Here is an 18,278-nt window from a genome sequence, read left to right as displayed (position 1 = left end):
GTGGACCTTCAGGAAGCAGTTCAAATCTTTGCAACCTAGAAGGCATGGAAAGCACCACTTTGATTATTCAAACAGATAAAAATACCAGTGTTTACTATGCAGACAAGAAAAGTTACGTTTGCTGTTCAGGTGTTTCAAAGTTAAGTGTTACTTAACATTTTTGAACAAGGCATTTTAAGTTATTAGTGCTCCTTTATTGGGGTAAAGTATCAGAGGGGTAGCCGTGTTAGTCTGGATCTGTAAAAGCAGCAAAGAATCCTGTGGCACCTTACAGACTAACAGACGTTTTGGAGCATTATGCTCCAGAACGTCCGTTAGTCTATAAGGTGCCAGAGGATTCTTTGCTGCTTTTATTGGGGTAGGTAGCAGAGCAGTACCATGAGTAGAACAGGAAGAAGGCAGAATTGAGACCTTTCAAAATTTTGGCCCAAGTGAGGGGGTATGGGGGCATCATTTGAGCTCCCTGCCTCAGGTGCCAAAATGTTGTGGGCCAGCCCTGGAAACTTGCTTATGGCACGCTGTCTAAAATTAAACTTTAGAGGCCCCAATACCTAATGCGAAGTGGAGCAGATGATTTTTCATTTTCAAGAGGGATCCAGGAGACAAGGAGATTCCAGATGGACAGCATTCCTGTGAAGGGCAGCTAGACAGGCTGGAAAACTGAACAGTGAAAAACTTTCCTAGTTCTCCTGTGCAGCTGTCATCATTCATATGGACAGGCTGATGCTGCTAGAGCTGCTGTGCTACCCAGTGTTCAGAGTCATTTAAAACAAACGTGTTGCCCCACCTCATAGCATTTAAATGACTTCAACTGGTTGCCCAGCCTACTGAAAAAACCCACTTTGGGCCTCTAATTCATGACAACTGTTTGTCTGCAGGTTGTGACTGAGGGTGTGTCTAATTGCAAAAAAAAACAAAACAAAAAACACCAACTACCCACCAAACCAACAAAAATAAAACAGCCACCCCACCCACCCACCCCAAACCAATACAAAACCCTGCATCAGTGAGTGTCAGAGTCAAGGTCAATGGACATGGGCTCAGAACACCAGTGCAGATGTTCCTGCTCAGGCTCAGACCCCGTCAGGGGGTGGGTCTCGCAGCCTGGACTCCAGCCTGAGGTGTAATGTCTACACTGCTATTTTTAGCCCTGTAGCATAAGCCCCGTGAGCCCAAGACAGTTGTTCCTGACTCTGAGACTTATGTTTTTTTGGAGGTTTTTTGTTTTTTTGCAGTGTAGACATACCTCAGGTCAGTTCCCATTTGCCAGAGCATATTGAAAGGGCTGAAGAGATCTGATCTGGGTCCATGGAACCTTGAATAGAATGGGAAGAGCAGACTGTATTATGTGAATTTAGAATAGTGGACTGATACATGGTACAAAGATTGGTTCCAAAAGGGAGTAACCTCCCAGAGAGGAAGGATGGTCCAGTGATTAGGTCACTAGCCTACATCTTGGGAGACATAGGTTTAAACCTGGCCAAGTGCCTTCGCGGCTGAACTGAGTCTGTGGTCTTCTTGAGCAGTTCGATCGTGGTCTGCTGCGTCAGCTGTCTGTGTAGAGCTGAGGCAGCACACAGAGAGCTCACATGCAGCCAACAACTGACAACAGCATAAGTGCAGCTGTGACTGTTCTCTCAAAAGCTCTTGAGCCTCTCTGTTGGTGGGAATTAAAAAACAATGTATGGACATTCCATCTCCATAAACAGAGGTTATCACAGATGCCCACAATCTGAGTTTGTGGGTCTCAGTTACAAAAACTCATAGCTCGTGGTCATTGGAAGATGTGGGAAGCCACATAAACCCTCTAGAACTGCAGGCCATCAGACAAGCACCAAAGCGCTTTTTGCCTCTACTCAAGGACCACATAGTTCAAGTACTGACAGACAACCCCATGGCAATGGTCTATCTCAATGAACAGTGGGAGCTCATTCCCAGACAGTGTGTTGGGAAGCAGTGTCCTTCTGGGACTGGTGGTTAGTTCATCAAATGCATCCTGTGGCCGGTGAAGAAAATGAGTGGGAAAAGGCTAGTTGCATACCACAAAATAGCACAAGTGGTCTCAGAAGCAGTTATTGTTGGATCTGCTGTTCATGATGTGCTGTTTCCCTTCAGTAGAGTTGTTTGTCAGAAGCAGCAACGCAAAGTGACCTTAGTTTTGCTCCAGAACGATCATGAAGATCAAACAGGACAAGGCTGGCAGTCTAATCACTTTGTTCTAGGCTAGGCAATATTGGTATGCGGATCTCCTGGATTTTTCAAAGGTCTTGCATGTAGTCTATCAGTATCTCCAGATCTCCTTATTAAGGGAGACTTTCTTAGGGCTTATCCACATTACCGCTTAAGTTGATGTAACTTATGTCACTCAGGGGTGTGAAAAACCACCCCCCTGAGCAACATAAGTTACATCTACTTAAAGAGGTGTCTACACCACGCTATGTTGGTGGGAGATGCTCTTCTGCCAACATAGCTTCCGCCTCTCAATTACATCAGCGGGAGAGCACTCTTCCATCCTTCCATCGACATAGTACGGCTTCACCAGACACGGTACATCGGCACAGCTGCATCGATTCAGCTGCACCGATTTAGTGCGATAATGAAGACAAGCCCTAAGTCACTTAACCTCTCTGGACACTGACATCTGATTAAGCATGTTCTGCAAAGATGCAGGGTATTTTCCCTACTATTTCCATTATTTTCTTATCACAGAGAAGAAAGAGGATTGGCTTTCCATTCTGGATCTTCAGCTTTTCAACAAATTCATCTGTCATTTCAAGTTCAGGATGATTTTTTTTATTAAGTCCTTAGGACTGGTCTGTGGCTCTCGACCTCCAAGAGGCTTACTTTCACACATCCATTCATCCAGCCCACAGGGAATACCTCACATTCCTTGTAGGACCATCTCACCACCACTGCCTGTGGCCTTTCCACAGCACCAAGGGTAGTCTCCAAGTGCCTGGAAGTCATGGCAGCACATCCAAGAAGACAAAGAATCCAGGTCTGTTGGGATGATCTTTCTTGAATCAACCAGCCATCAAAGGGGGTGAATAACTGGATCCAAGTAAATCTTAAAGCTTTTTGCCTCACTGGGCCTCAAGGTCAACAAAGAAAAATTCACTCTTACTCTGACTCAAAGCATAAAGTTCATAGGAGCACTGTTAAATTCCAGGTCAGTAAGAGCTTACTTTCCACAGGAAAGATTCCAGATGATACTAAACCTCATCAAGCATCAAGCTGATCCAAAAACATCAGTAAGAGCCTGCCTCGGACTTCTGAGGCATGTGGCCTTGTGCATCTATGTGATACAGTTGCCAGACTTCATTTACCCGTCATGCAAGGCTGGTTGAAATCAGTGTATTTATCCCATAGAAACCACATGGACAAGACAGTCACAGTCCTGCATGAAGTCATCTCCTTGTTAAGCTGGTGGAAAGACCCAATTCAAGTGTGCAGGAGAGTAGCTGTCTCTGCACCTCGCTCTGATTATGGACACTTCCACTCACGAATGGGGAGGGGGACCTTCAAACTCAGGGGCTCCGCACTCCTATAGTAGCTCCTCTGCATATAAACATCCTGGAACTCAGAACCATCAGTCTGGCATGCAAAATTTTCCTACCTGTAGTGTGAGCATCCACAGTCAGACAACACCACAGCGATGCATTATGTCAGTAGGCAATGAGGAGCAGGTCATCTCTGCTCTTTCAGGAGTCCATTCAATTATGGAATTGGTGTACTCTGATTCTCTGAACCAAGTCACAACAGGGGCTCTGCATCTTTCTGCTTCAGAACACATTGGCAGATCAATTCATCAAGCAGTTCTCCAGTAACCACGAGTGGTCTGTCAACAGTTCAATTCCATAGTATATCTTCCACCTGTGGGTATTCCTAGAAAAAGACCCATTTGCTATAGAGCAGGACAGAAAGTGACAGATATTTTGTTCTAGAAAGGGGTTCAGTTTGGGCTTCCTGTCAAGTGCCCCTGGACACTGGGACTGATATATGCCTTTCCTCCAGTCTGCATAATACCAAGCATTCTGAGAAACTTAATCAAGACACAGGACTGATGACTATGATAGCCCCGCCATAGGCCAGGCAGCTCTGGTAATCGGATGTGATGAACCTCTTAACACAGCCCCCCGATTACTTTACCTGCCCTACCCTACAATCGCTCAACAAAGATCAGATCCTACATCCAGACCCGCTTTGTTACATCTGATGTCCATCAAAAGAAGCTGTTGAGCAGAAATTGAGGACATTCTGCTCCAAATCAGGAAACCCTCAGCCAGACTGACTTACAAAGCTAAATGAAAGAAATTTTCTATTTGGGCATCTGAGCACCAGCTTTCTCCTATCACCCATTTCAGCAATACTGGACTGTTTGCTACCCTTGAAACATTTTGGGCTTTCCATCGACTCCATAAGGGTTCATCTAGCAACATTATATGCACATCACCCTCCTTTCCAATGCCACACTTTATTTTCTCATTCTACAGTGGCTAGATTCTTTAAGGGCCTTATTAATGTTTTCCCACAGTTGAAGATCCCTCGCCTCCATTGGGACCTCAATACAGTATTAGAAGAGTTAATGAGTCCCCCTTTAGAGCCCTTAGCAGCCTGTTCCCTTTACCACTTGCCTGTGAAGACTGCCTTTTTAGTGGGAGATTCAGGCCCTCATAGCGGGTCAACTTTTACAGTGTTACATAAGGACAGGGTCACTCCTGGGCCTTATCTCAAGTTCCTGCTCAAAGTTGTCTCAGAGTTCCACGTGAACCGATTCATTCATCTCCCAGTTTTCTTCCCCAAGTCTCTCTCCACCACAGGGGAAGCTAAACTTCATACACTTGATGTAGTAGGGGCACTGTCTTTTTTACATTGGTAAGACAAAAACATTCAGGCACACACCTGGACTATTTGTGACCTCTTCAGGGAGGGTTAAAGGTCAGGCAGTATCATCTCAGAGCTTATCTAAGTGGGTCCCCACAACTGTATAAGAATATGTTATGAGTTAGCTAGATTAGATCCACTTAGTCACATTAGAGCTTATTCCACAAGAGCTCAGACAGCTTCTCTTGCCTATTTGAGGAATGTCCCTATTTCTGAAATTTGTAGGGCATACATGAAGCTCGGTCCACTCCTTTAAAAGACACTACTCTGTGGTAGAGGCTTTCAGTTCTGATGTCTGCTTTTGTAGGGCTGTCTGGCAGTCACTGTTTAAATAGGACACTTACTACCCACCTTCAAGCAAACAGATAACTGCTTGTTGATCATCAAGAGTAGAGTCTGTGTGGACAATCACTCAGAAAAAGAGAGAATAGTTACTTACCTTACAATAACCGTGTTTCTTCAACGTGTTGTCCACATGGATTCCACAGCCTGCCCTCCTTCCCTGCTGATAGGGAGTCCTCCTCTGGGATTCTGTAGTGGTGAATAACAGAGGTATGGTTGGCCCCACTCTGCACTTTTTGCTCGTGGGCGGGTGGGTGGCACGTGGGTTTCTAGGGGACGGGTGTGGCTGCTATGCACACAGCAGGCCAAAATAATCTGATCTTGGGGCTCCTGTGTATCAAGAATGGAATCTATATGGACAACACATCTTGAGCTACAGTTACTGCAAGGTGAGCAGCCATTCTTTGTAGTCTTTCTGCCAGTCAGGTAACCTGTCCTGAAATGGGATCTCACATTAGTGCTGACCGAGTTCATGAATGCACCTTCGGGGAGTGCTCTCTCTTCCATCTGTTGCTAAAGACACCATTCTTGATCATAAAGATGTCTGCAAGAAGAGGTGAAAGAATTGTAGGCTTTGACAGCTGATTCTCCCATTCCACAGAAACACAGTTGTCCTGCCCCCTTTTCCAGAATTGTCCTACATCCTCAGCCAAAGTCTTTGCCAAGAGCAATGTCCGAGTTCTAAACTAGACCATTAGTCTTCAGGTCTTCCTTCTGGAATCCTGTTATCCTTCCAGGGGTGCTGGAACAATTTCTATAGTGGGGGTCATGAGAGCCAATGAGCCAAACTATAAACCTTGTATATGATGGAAACCACTTCAAGACAGGTGGTGCAGCCACACCCCAAGTTCCAGCACCTATATCTCCTTAGAGGGAAGCTAGGCTCCATGACCTGGCTGTAAGAGGGCTTTGAGGGTAGCTTTTTTGGGAGGGGTAGGAAGGGTAGGGACAAAGTGTTTAGGAAGTCACCTAAACCTTTTTGTACCTTTAGGCATCCATGTGATGGGAATGCCATTTCCGCTCAATGCCTTTTTATAATGGGCTTGATTGTACATGGAGATGCATGCTTTGGCTAGGATGTCAGCCCTTGGTTTTGGGGCTTACAGTGGCTTCTGTAACCTGTCTTCATAATGGTTTCCATTATGGCAGGGCTGCTACTTCCAGACTCCTACCATTGGGAGGTCAGTTCTACAATCTTTGTTCAATTAAACTCCTTCATCCACCTTCCTGTAGGGTTGTACCTAGGGGTTACAGTGCATGAGAAACTGGATAGGAGTGAACAGAGTGCCCTTGTTGCCAAGAAGGCTAATGGCATTTTGGGCTATATAAGTAGGGGCATTGCCAGCAGATTGAGGGACGTGATCATTCCCCTCTATTCAATATTGGTGAGGCCTCATCTGTAGTATTGTGTCCAGTTTTGGGCCCCACACTACAATAAGGATGTTAAAAAATTGGAAAGAGTCCAGCGGAGGGCAACAAAAATGTTTAGGGGGCTGGAGCACATGACTTATGAGGAGAGGCCGAGGGAACTGGGCTTGTTTAGTCTGCAGATGAGAAGAGTGAGGGGGGATTTGATAGCTGCTTTCAACTACCTGAAAGGGGGTTCCCAAGAGGAAGGATCTAGACTGTTCTCAGTGGTAGCAGGTGACAGAACAAGGGGTAATGGTCTCAAGTTGCAGTGGGGGAGGTTTAGGTTGGATATTAGGAAAAACCTTTTCGCTAGGAGGGTGGTGAAGCACTGGCATGAGTTACCTAGGGAGGTGGTGGAATCTCCTTCCTTAGAGGTTTTTAAGGTCAGGCTTGACAAAGCTCTGGCTGGGATGATTTAGTTGGGGATTGGTCCTGCTTTGAACAGGGGGTTGGGCTAGATGACCTCCTGAGATCCCTTCCAACCCTGGTATTCTATGATTCACACTCCCAATAAGGGGACTATGCAGAGGCCAATTCAAAGAAAGAAAGGAAATTTATTTACCAGTGACTATGGTTCATCAAGACTTTTTTCTTTATGGGGGACAAAGAAAACGTGTATTCCTTCAGTAAAATGTGACTCAGTGTATGATTGGATGTACATCCATCCTTTATTTTTTGGTTTGTGTGTGGGGGACTGTTGGGGTGGAAAGTGCTGTTTCTGGTTCTTTAACTTGGGGAAAAATGTTAATTTGATATTTTCTGGAAAGACTATGGGCATCCAAACAATTCTGGTAGAGCATGTGTTTCATCCAGTGCATATTTCATACTGGGTCCGCCCATGGATATTTATGAAATTAGGTGGTGCTTGATTTGATTTGGTGAGAGGATTATCTTTTAAAGAAGACAGGAAAATGAAAACAGATCGAAATATCTTTATAAAATCAGGGAGCCGGGGTTGCTGGCAGCAGGGAAGGAAGGATAAATGAAATGATGCAGAAATCAGGCTATTTTGTGGGGGGCGGGGGGGGGGGGAAGGGAGCCAAGATGGGAGGCCAACTTGGAGAATGCTGGGAATGTTCTATGTGTTTACAAGCTCTGTTTATCCACACCTGTGGGTTAGAAATGCTGTCATGCGAGGAGTGGCCCCATATTACAAGAAGGTCAAGCACCAAGCAGACCTAATTAAAAGCTCATTACAAGAGACAATCTCCATTAGCATGCCAAGCTTCATGCAAATCCATTAGCACCAGGGCTTTCTTCGGAAGCTTTAAATTCCAGTTCTGTGCCCCAGGGACTGGAAACTGTGGCCGGTTAATTTGCCGTTCTCAGTCTGTGAATATTAGGCACAGTCCTCTTACTTTCTGGATTATTTCACATTCCAGCAAATTAGTTTTATCCGTTCTGAGAACATTTTAACAAAGAAAGTTCTTTTGGCATCACATGGATAAAATAACAAGGGATAAAAGAATGAGCACTTCACCCAATCAGGAACAAATAACTTTAAATCTCGCCTGAAAATGCAGCCTTTCCTGTTATTCCCCCCCTCCCCGCCTCCTTCATTTATCTTTCAGCAGTTGGATTTTTTAATTACGTTTCTGCAGCCAGACCCCTTTCCCTCTCTTTTTTATGATATCCTTCTCAAGATACATGTTTTTTCTTTATTCCATTGTAGCAGAACTTGACTGAAGATCTCCAAACTTGTTAAATATAAAGTTGGTAAATGATACTATTGTTTGAGTTAAAGAGAAAAAAAGGGTAGTTTATCTGGGGTGGGAGAAGGTTTAAAAAAAAGGAAAGGAAAAAAGGCTCAAATGAACTGAAATGGATCAAAGTAAACAGAGACATCTAAAAGCTTTTGTAAGTTAAATGTGGCTATCTGTTGCATGTCCTGCCTCATTAACTACTGATAGAAGCACTGCCTTGGCCTTCTGGGATATCTAACACCCACTGCCTATAACAAGATGAACTCTGGGTTATTCCCTCTTGCCATTCCCTGTGTTGCTGTGCACCACTGTTTACCCTCAACCTCTTCACAAATGTTTATCCTCTCCACTAGACGCAGCAATGGGAGATTCAGCCTTCCAATCTCGTGGCCAGCCCTAGGCAGGAAACATAAGCTCAGATGTGAGGAGAAAAAAAAAAGGAAAGCAAGTTTCTCCCCTGGGTTTTCGGTTTAGCACGGTTTCCGTACGCCTTTTAGAAGAGTGAATAGAGTGAGAGATGGAGATCAGCCTCCAAGCTCCGGGATACAGTATCCTCATCTCCCCAGTGCCATTCAGTTGGGAAAGCAAGCTGAAACTGAGAGGTCTGTCTAGCAGAAGTAGTGAGGTTTGGAGTGGGAGTGGGGGGACGATGGTTCTTTGACTAGGACCAGATAGGTCTCTGTGTAGAGTAATATTACAGCTCTCTTTCTCATAAACAAGCTGCATGCCTGCTTCTAAAAAGCCCATCTGGCATAGCTTTGAGCATGGCAATAATTACAAGCTGATGATGGACATGGAAAAAAAGTCCCACTGAGCAAGCTCATAAGGAAGTACAGGCCAGGACTGTAGGGAAATTACAGGCTAAAACCCCTTTTAAGTTTAGGCCTTTTGGTGTTCTTAATCACAGACTTTAAATGTTGTAATAAACACTGTTGCATTTTATTGACCAACTCCCATGACAGGCAATTTTATTTTATTTTATTTTATTTTATTTTATTTTGACCATTTGTTAGTTTTCGAAAGCAGCTTGAGCGCGATTACGAGTCTGTAGATTTACTGCTATTGATGAAAGGGATGCAAACAGAGAGTCTCCTACATGACTTTGCAATTAAAAAAAGAAATCTTTAGAAGCTCCACTTACACCCATGTGTTGTAAGGTCACTGCTGGTGGTGGCCTTCTTTTGAGATAATCGTTCGGTTGTGCGCACAGTGAGGAGTGAAGGAAATAAAATGAGGCCTTCCTGGTTTTTAGGCAGAATTCCCATTGACTTCAATGGGGCGGCCAGGATTTCACTCTTGGTATTATGCATGGAAAGGGACTGAAAAAATCCAGCATTTTCCTAGCTATGCTGTTTATAGGCGTAATCCTGTGTTCACTGGCGGCAATGACACAACTCCCATTGACTTCCGTAGAAGGACAGGCCATATAACAGCATGGATGGAAGCTTCTTAGCCTGATTTGCCAGTTCTATCAAGTATATTATTTCCATTGTGGCTCAAAGAAGCATTTTTAAATCACTGGGAAGATTTTAGAGATTCACTGAGGTTCTGGAATCAAATGGGCTCTTGATCTAGAGACTTATCTGTATGTAAAACATATGCCCAAAAGCGACTAGTGATTTGGGGTATGATTTTTGGAGGGTGGGTGCTCAGCATTTAAACGGAAGCATCCAAAATCCCTACTCACTTTTGAAAATGTTGTCTTTTTATATAATTATATATAAGCAGCTCCTCAGCTCTTGTAAATTGTCATAGGTCTATCATGAGAACTGACAATTTACACCAGCTGAGGTTCTGTTCCACAGAGTCTGCATTTTCCCCCAGACTAATTCCACTCTCTTTTTTATTCCACAGGACCTAGAAGATCAAAAGTTAAACTGTTCTGAGTTTTATTTGACTTGAGTGCAATAAATCTCCTAGGGTGACTGATAGATTTTGAGAGTTATCAGTCTATTCCGTACTTTGAGTGTCAAATCAACAGTTAATGCGACACATTGCCAGTTGTTTTAAATAATGCTGTTTTGACAGTATGTTGTTTATTACAATTCAATGCTAGCCTTTTTTGGAGGAAACCTAAATTTATTTTATACTGTTTTTTTAGTTTAAGAATTTCAGTCACGAGTTAAAAATGCTGCATAATGCAGTGGATTGAATTTACTGATTCCGTTGAATCCTGGAAATGAGGCCGTGTTTTTACAAGACATGTTTTCTTAGAGTATCCCATAGAGAAGAAAGTTCTCTTCCTTTAAATAAATGTTTGCCTGCAGGTATAGCTTTGCTTTGTAAGTTCCGCTCCCATCTCCACCCCAATTTCTCATTCAGAGTTAATTTAAAGGATTGTATTTGACTCATAGCTATTTGCATCCCAGCACTTAATACCCTCGAATACATTATTTAATTTTACCCATTAGCATTTGATTACTTGTTCAGGCATCTAAAATAGTTTGTTGTTTTGCAAAGTTAAAGGAATGAAATGGCTGGACAGTGGATATTTACCCAATCCAAATGCAGGACTCTTTCCTTTCTTAAACCTCCTTTTGGCTTTCCAGTCTGAAGCTCCCTTGTCAATGTGAAATGATTTCTTTATATTTAACTGCCTCTTTCTGATACAGACTGGAATTGTTCCTAACAAAAGAAGCATGAATTGGTGGAAACTATATATTAAATGCAAGAGCTATTTGTCTAGTTTTCATTAGGTTGCTGAGTGAAAAGCCTAAACTCCTTTCTTTTCCCAAGGTACTCGGATATCCGCGAAGTGCCTTCATCCTACAGCCTGGTTTCTTCTGCCAGCAAACCAGCTATCTAAAAGAATGCTACACTCTCTGCTCTTTATACTGTCAGCAGTGACAGCAACCAGCAACGCTGACATTTCTTATTGTTTACAAGGGATAAGCACCAGCAAGGCATCTCTGCTCATCTGATAAGCTCTTTTAACCCCCTCCCCACACAATCCTCTGCTTTGCTGACCAAACTAACCTTTTCACGGTACATTGCCTATAATTGCCAGTGAAAGATGCTAACCAGAAAGGATCAAAACTTTATCAAAACACAAACAAACCAGCAAAATATCTATGAAGATAAACTGCTTCCAGCTAACATTGCTCTGCAAGCAGTATACCCCCAGCAGAAACCAAGTACCTCGGGGGAAAAATATCTAACCCTAAATTCCTTATATGCATATATTTTTCATCTGTATTAGAAAATTCCTTGAAAAAACATGCTAGAGTAGCATTAAATTAGCCTTATTGTTTATTATCATAATCCTGTGTATTTAATATCCTTTTTCGCTTTCAGATTCCCCCATCCCTGCAGAAACTCCAGCCAACACGGTGATCAGACAAAGTTCATAGTTTCCTCTAATGAGCCCAGGACTTGCAATCAGTTACTGTTAAGAAATCACACACGTTCATGCTGTTTATTAAAAAAAAAAAAAATCGGTTCAGTGAGCAGAAGATGTGTATTTCTTACTATTTTGTCTTTTGTTAAACTGGAAGCACCAGACTTCAGACACCTCCTCCTCCTCCTTTTCCATGTTACGAAAAGTGAACTGGGGAAGAAGGCAGTATCAGTGGATTTTGTTTGCCAGGAACGGTGTTGTAGCTGACAATATTATACAAATGGCCTAAATTCTGCCCAAATGGGTTTACATTGAGTGTTCCGGTTTCTGTCCTGATTTAGCTTAATAACGATCTTGCCTTGGACGTAGGTCTGGATAGAATTAATTTCTTTAATGCTGAGGAGCTAAAAATACTTTGTCCAGGAGGGAGCGGTTTTATTCTCTGTGTCATTCTGGGCTCTTTCACCTTCCCTTGTTCTGTCTATGTGGAATCCTCCTCCCAGTAGAAGCTCCTGTCCCACTTATGGTGGCCAAACTAGCTCAGGGAAAAACAATAAGAACCAGCCCACATCTCCAGCTGAGCCAGACCTGACCCTGTGTTGAATAGCGTTGGTTTGGGTCAAGTAAAGACACAGTACCAACAGGTGGTGCTCTGTCTCTGCACCGCACCTTCTCATTCTCTCCTGTAATGTGTTAGAAATACTACCCCCACAAAGTCCCTAGGTGTCCTGTCATCTCAGCAGAGCATCAGCCTTTTCAGCACTGAAAGGCCATTTGCCAACATGCTTCTCTTCTAGAGATGCCAGTGATGGAAGGAGTGTTACAGAAGAATAACTAATGTGGCATTGGAACTCACAAGCAAGTAGTGTCTGTGCTGTCTGTGTCAGTACCTGGATGTTGGGAACATCTAAGACAGGGATAGGCAACCTATGACATGCATGTCAAAGGCGGCACACGAGCTGATTTTCAGTGGCACTCACACTGCCCAGGTCCTGGCCACTGGTCCTGGGGGCTCTGCATTTTAATTTAATTTTAAATTAAGCTTCTTAAACATTTTAAAAACCTTATTTACTTTACATACAGCAATAGTTTAGTTATGTATTATAGACTTATCGAAAGAGATCTTCTAAAAACATTAAAATGTATTACTGGCACGTGAAACCTTAAATGAGAGTGAATAAATGAAGACTCGGCACACCACTTCTGAAAGGTTGCGGACCCCTGATCTAAGAGATCTCTCTTGATCTTTTCCTCTACTACCACTAGGTGACACCATCATTTGATCCATGAAACGACTTGTAGTTTAAGCACAGAATCCTGGAACCTTGGTCGGGGCTACTGCAATGCAAATAATTGGTTGCTAAATCTGAAAGCACCTCAATTCTGTCCTGTTCTGAGTTTGCAGCACTTCTGTGACTAGGCAATGTATCCTGCAATCTTTTTCACAGTTTTCCCCCCACATTTTTTTGGATATTGGTATCAGCTTTCTTGAGTCCTGAGCTGGGCTGGGTGGGGTTCACAACAGGTCTAATGAACATGGTATTTTTAAAGGGCCGCTGAGTGGCTCAGCCGACCCAATGAATCATATAATCATAGAATATCAGGGTTGGAAGAGACCTCAGGAGGTCATCTAGTCCAACTCCCTTGCTCAAAGCAGGACCAATCCCCAACTAAATCATCCCAGTCAGGGCTTTGTCAAGCTGGGTCTTAATAACCTCTAAGGATGGAGATTCCACCCCCTCCCTAGGTAACCCATTCCAGTGCTTCACCACCCTCCTAGTGAAAGTTTTTCCTAATATCCTACCTAGACCCCCTCCACTGCTACTTGAGACCATTGCTTCTTGTTCTGTCATCTGCCTCCACTGAGAACAGCCAAGCTCCATCCTCTTCAGAACTCCCCTTTAGGCAGTTGAAGGCTGCTATCAAATCCCCACTCCCTCTTCTCTTCTGCAGACTAAATAAGTCCAGTTCCCTCAGCCTCCCCTCGTAAGTCATGTTGCCCACCCCCCAAATCATTTTTGTTGCCCTCTGCTGGATTCTCTCCAATTTGTCCACATCCTTTTTGTAGTGGGAGGCCCAAAACTGCATGCAGTACTCCAGATGTGGCCTCATCAGTGCCGAATAGAGGGGAATAATCACGTCCCTTGATCTGCTGGCAATGCTCCTACTAATGCAGCCCAATATGCCATTAGCCTTGTTGGCAACAAGGGCACAATGCTGACTCATATCCAGCTTCTTACCCACTGTAATCCCAGCTCCTTTTCTGCAGATCTGCCGCTTTGCCAGTCAGTCCCCAGCCTGTACCAGTGCATGGGATTCTTCCATCCTAAGTGCAGGACTCTGCACTTGTCCTTGTTGAACCTCATCAGATTTCTTTTGGCCCAATCTTCCAATTTGTCTAGGGTCTTGTGGTCCTAAGTCACTTCAGTACTTCTGAAAATCCCACTCAAGTTGTCTTTTCCACTTCTATGGCTCCCCCCCCCCAAAAGGACAATGGCCAAGGTATCTGCTGTCCAACTTTCACATCTGCATGAAATTTTGTAGCCATAAAGTTCTTCGAGTGCTTGCTCATGTTCGTTCCATTTTAGGTGTGTGTGCTCGCCGCATGCACTGCTGCTGGAAGTTTTTCCCTCAGCAGTATCCATAGGAGACTGGCTCTGGTGTCCCCTGGAGTGGCTCCTGCATGGCGCGGTATAAGGGCCACCGACGGCTCCCCTCATGGTCAGTTTCTTCTTGCCACTAGTGACAGTGCACAGAACGTTCGCTGCTCTTGCTAGCATTGCTTAGGCTTTGTTTGTATGAACTAGAGTTCCTGTAAAGTTACTGTACATAGTTAGTAATTGAGTTAGTTAGCCCTTAGCAGTAGTTAGTTTTGTTAGTTAGTCCCATCAGGGACTTAGCTGGGGGATGGGGCATACCCCGCTGCCCAGGCTTTAAGACCTGTGATCACTGCAAATGACCTATGCCCACGAGCGGTCCGAATAGTAGCTGTCTCAGGTGCCTCAGCAAAGGGCACATAGGTGATAAGTGTCGAATATGCAGGTCCTTTAAACCTAGGACTAAGAAAGAGCTTGAGATCAGACTCAAAGCACTCCTGATGGAGTCAGTGCTCACTCCGGCCCTGGAGAAAAGGTCCGACTTGACACCCAGCACTGCAGTATTGGTGCATGGTGCCCCACCAGCACAGTCAACGAGCCGGCACCGGTCCCCTCCACGGCCCTCTCCAAGAAGTCGAAGGAGGGTAGGGGATGGTCTCCTACTCCCCACAAGGGGAAGGAGAGGGCGGGGGTGAGCTAAGAAGTCAGGCATCAGCTCATGTTGAGCAATGCAGCCAACCCTGTTCTTTGCCTGGAAGCCCGGACACAGAGGTAGGCCTTCATCAGCTTCAGGTGCTGTTGATATCTGAAGCGCTCCAGGCTGTGCAGGAAATCCTGACGCTCCTAGTGTCGCCCACACCCAGACCTCAGGGTAAACCTGCCTTGGGACCTTTCCATCTACCCTCACCCGAATGGTACTGCTCCCCATCACGGGGGATGTCCTGCCACTGTTAACCCACTTGAAGCCGTTACGCCTTGGAGTTAGGGAGGCAGACACATGGGAGCCCTCTACGGTCTCCGGACCTTGGGCACCGGCAGTGGGATTCAAGGTGGACCTCGCCGATTACCTGGCACAGACTCATGGAAGCACGTGCTCCCCAGAAGGAACGTGTGGACTGTTTCTTCGCATCACTGGAACGCCGTTACAGATCCTGGGAATGATCGGAGGACTGGAGCCTCAGGCCCTGCCAGTGATCCCCAAGATGAGTGTCACAGTATTCAGGGAGATCTGCCCGGCCCGCGATGTCTCCAGATCCTGCTCCTCGTCCCAGTACTCGTCTTGAAGCACGAGGCATGGATCACTGGTCTCCCGTCATAGATCCGCTGAGCACCGCCTGTCACCGAGATCCCCACGGAGGCGCATGTCCTACTCGGACCAGTCCTTCTCTAGATGTGACCGCGATTATTGCCAGTGGATCTGGGTCAGTGGATAGTAATCACTCTGGATATGGCTCTGGTATGGCCTGGCAGCCTCCCAGACCCTTATTGCCACCTGCATCGTCGGTACTGAAACTTGCCCCATGATCCCAGGCCCAGTGGCCACACCCATGGATCCTGGGAGGTATTCTCCCAGCCTGCTCGCTCGGTGTCAGGAGGGAGCCTGTGGCCTCGATGACCCAACTCCCTATGATGCTTGAGGCCCCAGGGGATAAGACCCTGCAAGTCCATGTGGACCAAGGGGAATAGCCTGCTGGACCACCAATGGGTGTCTTGGAACCCACGATACTGGCCTCCTCCTTGTTGTCACCAGAGGAGGCCATCACGGAGCCCTCTCACTCGGTTCCTCAGGATGATGCTAAGGCGCACCAGGAGCTGTTGAAGAAGGTCACATCCAACCTTGGTCTGCAGGTGGAGGAGTTGGAGGAGCAAGCAGACTTCCTGTTCAATGTCCTCCCCTCCACAGCCCCTGCTAGGGTGGCCCTTCCCCTTCATGAAGGGGTATTGAAGATATCCAGTGCCTTATGGCAAACCCCCTCCTCTCTGCCCCCCATTTCCAAATGGGCAGAGCGTATGTACTTTGTCCCAACTAAGGGGCACAAATACCTTTACTCCCATCCTGCCCCAAATTCCCTGGTGGTTGAGGTAGTTAACCACAGAGAACGCCAGGGCAACCTGGAGCTACCCCCAAAAATAAAGACTCCAGGAGACTGGACTGTTCAGATAGAAAATTTATTCCTCGTCTAGCATACAGTGGAGGGTGGCCAACTGCCAGGCCCTCCTGGGCTGCTACCACTTTAATATGTGGCAGACCATGGCCAAGTTCAAGAATGCCCTCCCAGAAGGTTCCCGTAAAGAGTTCCAGGTGATCCTCGATGAGGACACGGCCGCTGGCAGGGTGGCCCTTCCAGCGGCATCTGATGCAGCAGACTCCTCCGCCCGCTCCATCTCCATGCAGCGACAGTCCTGGCTGCTTCTCTCCGGGTTGTCCTTCATGGCGCAGCAGTTGATTCAGGACTTCCCCTTCAATGACCAGGCCCTATTTGTGGAGCAGACGGACAACAAATTATATGGGCTAAAGGACTCCTGAACCACCCTAAAAACACTAGGGTTCTACGTTCCAGGCCCGGCACATAAGTGGTTCAAATGGCAATTTCCCCAGGGGCAAGGAAGCTGCCCTGGCAGGACCCGCTGCACAAAAAGCCCAAGGGCTTCAGACGGTGCATGAGCAACCCGCCCCCACCCTCTGCCCAGTCAGGTTCAACCTGCTCCAAGCAAGGAGCTAAAAAGTCATTTTGAGGGTATGTCCGAGTGCGTCCTACCAGTCTATTTCCTGGATCTGATTTTCCAAATTTTTTGCAATCGCCTTTCCTTTTTCCTCCTCATGTGGTCAGCAATAATTTTGGACCATTGGGTCCTCAGTATGGTGGCACACAGCTACACCCTCCAATTTATTTGGACTACTTACCGCAGATCAGGACCCAGGATCTGGTGCATTCTTCCATCAGAGTGCACCTTGCGGCCATCTCCGCATTCCACCAGCCGATTCAAGGTCAGTCAGTCTTTTCTCATGACATGACTGTCAGGTTCTGAGGGGCCTCAAGAGGCTTTACCAGCAGGTACAGGCCCCTGTCCTGCAGTGGGACCTTAACCTGGTCCTTTCCAGACTCACCGGCCCTCCTGTCCAGCTGCTGGACTCCTGCTCCCTTTCCTACTTGTCCTAGAAGTTCGCTTTCCTGGTGGCGGTCACATTGGTGTGTTGAGTCTCAGAGATTAAGGCCTTGACCTTGGAACTGCCTTACAAAGTGTTTATAAGGACAAGATCCAGCTGTGGCCCCAGCCAGTCTTCCTCCTGAAGGTGGTATCTTCCTTCCACATGAGCCCGGACGTATTCCTGCCACTGTTCTGTCCCAAGCAGCACAAGACTGCTGAGGAGAGGCGTCTGCACACGCTGGATGTTTTTACCTGGAGCGTAGCAGGCCTTTCTGTAAATTGATTCAGCCCTGCATCGCTACGACAAATAGGATGAAGGGCCTTCCGGTTTCTTTGCAGAGGATTTCCAGCTGGATCATCTCTTGCATAAAGATCTGTTATGAGCTAGCAAAGGTCCTGCTGCTGCTGATCATCAGGGCCCATTCGACTAGCATGCAGGTGTCTTCAGCAGCCTTCCTGGCGCACATCCCTATCCAGGACATCTGTAGAGCTGTGATGTGGTCCTCGGTCCACTTGTTCAGGTCTCATTATGCCATCACTCAGCAGGCCAGAGATGATGTTGGGTTCGGCAGAGCTGTATTACAATCTGCACAGCTGTGAACTCCTGCCCACCTCCACAGGAACGTCTGGGAGTCACCTAATGTGAAATGGACATGAGCAAGTACTCGAAGAAGACAAGACAGTTATCTGGTGCTTCTTTGAGATGTGTTGCTCATATTCATTCCGCGACCCACCCTCCTTCCTCACTATTGGAGTTTCTGGCAAGAAGGAACTGACGGTGAGGGAAGCCGGTGGCACCCCTTATACCATGGCATATGGGCACCACTCCAGGGGGCACCAGAGCCGCTCTCCTAC

This window comes from Gopherus evgoodei, chromosome 4 (genome assembly GCF_007399415.2).
Source record: "Gopherus evgoodei ecotype Sinaloan lineage chromosome 4, rGopEvg1_v1.p, whole genome shotgun sequence".
NCBI lineage: Eukaryota > Metazoa > Chordata > Testudines > Testudinidae > Gopherus > Gopherus evgoodei.
This window is presented reverse-complemented; position numbering follows the sequence as displayed.